The following is a 3501-nucleotide window of genomic DNA, read 5'->3' as shown; positions in this document are numbered from 1 at the left end:
CGGCAGGGCGCCGCCCGGACACCTCTGGCGCAGACGTGATGGCGGGCGCAAGGCCACCAGCGTCGCCCTCCTGGGTGACCAGGGGCCCGGCCGCGCTGGCCCTGCTGCGGGAGGGCTGGGGTGGGGCGGCTGCTGGGAGGGCAGGGGACAGACTGGCCGGCCTCTGGACACGTTCTGACCGCCCCGCGGAGGTTCGGGGCTTGAGGGAGGTCTGCAAGGGCAGGAACCCCGAAAGGCAGGTTTACTCACAAGGCCACCCCAGAAAGCGGCGGGGGCCACTGGGAGCAGGACTTCTCCAACGGCTGCGCCTGGGGGGGGGTCCCCAAGGCAGTCAGCGGGGCCGCTCTCGTCCGGGTTCCGGCCTTGGTCCGGTGGGGCCGAGCCTCTGCTGCCCAGGCCGCGTCATCTCCTTGCACCCACATGTCAGGAACTGGGGGTGCGGGGTGTCGCGCTGTGGCCTCCGCTGCTTAGAACGCAGCGTTGGGGCCTGGCGACCACCGCGGGCGGGCGGACAGCAGCGACCTGCGCGCCGCCCTCACCGCGAAGCCTCCGGCCCCCCAGGCTGCGGGGGACAGGAGGCGCAGGGGACCCCAGCCACTGGCCCGCGTGCGGGGCTCCCCCCTCCGAGGTTGGTGTCGTCCCCAGCCGAGCCAGCGCCGCCTGGACTGCTCCGTCGCCGCCTCTCACCCGCGCCCAGCGCCTGCGTGGCCTCCTGCGCACCCCCTGCCCCCGCAGCGGCCACTGCCCTGTGCGGGCGCCGTCATGCCCCACCTTGTCTGGGGTCCTGCCCAGCGTCCTGTCTGGTCTCTCCGACCAGTCTCACCGGCCAGCCACCCCTACTGGGTGCAGAGGTGGACCCGGGACTTTGGCCAGAGGAAGTGCAGGGATGGGAGATGCTCCCATGACAACAGAGAGGTGGCCCAAGGACGGCGTGGGCCAGCGGGACAGACTGGACACCGCAGGCCTGGAGGCCGGAGGGGGAGAGGCAGCGCCCCAGGGGGCTGGGACGGGAGGGGGCCGTTGGGAGCAGGGCTGGGGCGGGCGGGGGCCTCGCAGTGGGCATCTCTGTGGGCACAGTGCCAGGGCTGCTCCCGCCAGGCGTCGCGCTCCCTCCCCGTCTGGGAAGCAGGAACAGCGGGACAGCGGACCTCCCACGGAGGGGAGCGGCTGGGTGCCAGCCCGGCCTCCCCTCGGACATCTGAGGAAGGGGCCCTCGGCTGGGGCGTCGTCAGCAGGACCTCCCAGCCCAGCCCCGCTTCATTCCCAGCGGACTCCAGCTAACTCTACCCTGCGTCGTCCGTCTTTTTTGGAGTTGTAAAGCAGGAGAGAAACAACAAATATTGTGTCACCTAACACGGCAGAAGGGATAACTCGGATAGATAACTCATATTCGGGAGAGATCAAACAAGGACATTAACATAACACTTAAAATAAATAGCCAAAAAGGGAAAATGAGTTAGTTCAACAGGGGACAAGATTCCTACGAAAGAACCTGAAACAGGCCAGATGCCCAGACAAGCGGCACCCAAAGGCCAGCGCCAAACCCAGGGCTCTCACAGGCCTGGACGGGGCTGCGGCTGGCCAGGGGCGGCCCCTGGGGACAGGCCCTCTGTGGCCCCCCCCGCCAGGTGCAGCCGACGCGGGCCCCAGAAGGGCGACGGGGCTGACTTCACACACAGGGAGACAGAGCTCGCTGGCCCGCACGCGGCGCCGCCTCTCCCGGGGGTCCGCCGGAAGCACAGAGCGTGCCGGCCACCCGCTGACAGAGACGGGCAGCACCGGCCGGTGTGACGGTCACCACCGGTTCCCCAGAAGCCCAGGTCAGCAGCTTCGCGAGCGGCCGGGCAGCACCGGCAACAGGCAGCAAGTTGGGTGGGGGGGGGGGGCTCTGGGGGGCCTCTGGGCTCCCTCCGGGCCATGGGGTGACAGGAGGGGGCCGCAGCCCACAAGGTCCGCGCTTCTCTTCCCTCCTCTCAGGCTGGCTGCCGGCTGCCGCTTTTCTTCATCGTTTGAGCTCAGTTTCCCGCATTTCCTCCTCAGAGACAGCAGAGAGACTCCGTGTCCATAGGCGGAGGGGAGGCGTCTTGCCCCGCCAGCCCCGGCTTATAGCCTCTGTGGGGGCGCCCCGCCCAAAACTCTGATTGGGCCATTTCTCAATCCTGTGGCTGATTGGCCCATTTAGCACCAATCATCTCATAGCTCGCGCCTGATTGGTCCGTTTCACAACCCAACCGTGTGCATAAAAGGGGGGTTGCTGGGCCCAGGAGCCACAGGCCCTATGAAATCTAGTTGATAGTTTACAAATAAAAGGTGCAATATTTTAATTTGAGAAAATATAAGGAGAGTTTAATAATAGATTGGATATGAATGAAAGGAGGAAATTCACTAACTGAAAGAGCCATAAAAAGTACCTAAGTGGATGAAAAGACCAGAAGAGTGTAAAGCAGCATGTTTGAAAAAGTCATTATCAAGCGATGTCATCTCCCAAACAAAGGGACAAAATGGGGTGACACGTGAGGTTCACCCCATCATCTTCGGCCACCGCTCGAAGATGTTCCGTTAACACGGTGGGAGCGGCACAAAGGAAGTCGCAGCTGTGCTCTCACTGCAGCCACATGGAGGAGTGGTCAGGACAACAGTCTCTGGCGAGCGGACAGGGATGTCCGGCAGAGCCGCGACTGCCCCACTCCATGAGCTGGCCAGCGGCCGAGGACATGCCACGGCCCACGCCACAGCCCTCCAACCAGGATCAAACACCCAGAACCCTGAGAAGATGCCAGCGATGCATGGCGAGGCGCAATAAAGCAGACATGGTCCTTGAAGGAGCTGGAAGGAAGCCCCAGAATGTCTGACAGTGGGGAGGCGGGGTGGGGGTGGGGGAGAATAGGGTCGGCGGCAGTGTTTGCTGCTTAGAGCACTGTTGACAAAGACACACACCACACCCCACACACACATCAACACCACACCCCACACACACCATACATTACCACACCACACAACCACACCCCACACACATCGCACCCCACACACATCACACCCCCCACACACCATACATTACACACGTCACACACATCACACCCCACACCCCACACACACACACACCACGCATACACCCAGGCGTCTCGGCCCTCTGCGGACAGCACCACCACCCCTCAGGCAGAAGGAGCTTGGAGCTTGTATTTTGAGCCTCTTGAGCATGAGGACCAGTCAGGGCCGCTGCCACCGCACCCCGGGGCGGCATGGCAGGTCTTGGCCTGTCCCCGGCCACAGTGTTTCTCCAGCGCCTGTCCATGCCCTCTGCTGAGATTCTGATCAATTTTAGTATTTTTTTCCTGGAATTTACATTTAATTGTTTTGCAGATGAGTTGGGCTGGTTTTAAAAACATATTCCTGATCCCCGCAACTCCGTGTGACGTGTGACGTGCATGCCACCGTGTGATGCCGTGGCCCGTGGGCTCGCTCTGTGAGGCTGCTGGAGGGGACGCAGGTGGCGCAGGGCCC

This window comes from Condylura cristata, unplaced genomic scaffold (genome assembly GCF_000260355.1).
Source record: "Condylura cristata isolate star-nosed mole 26May11 unplaced genomic scaffold, ConCri1.0 scaffold00007, whole genome shotgun sequence".
NCBI classification, from domain to species: domain Eukaryota; kingdom Metazoa; phylum Chordata; class Mammalia; order Eulipotyphla; family Talpidae; genus Condylura; species Condylura cristata.
Note: the sequence above shows the minus strand (reverse complement) of the source record.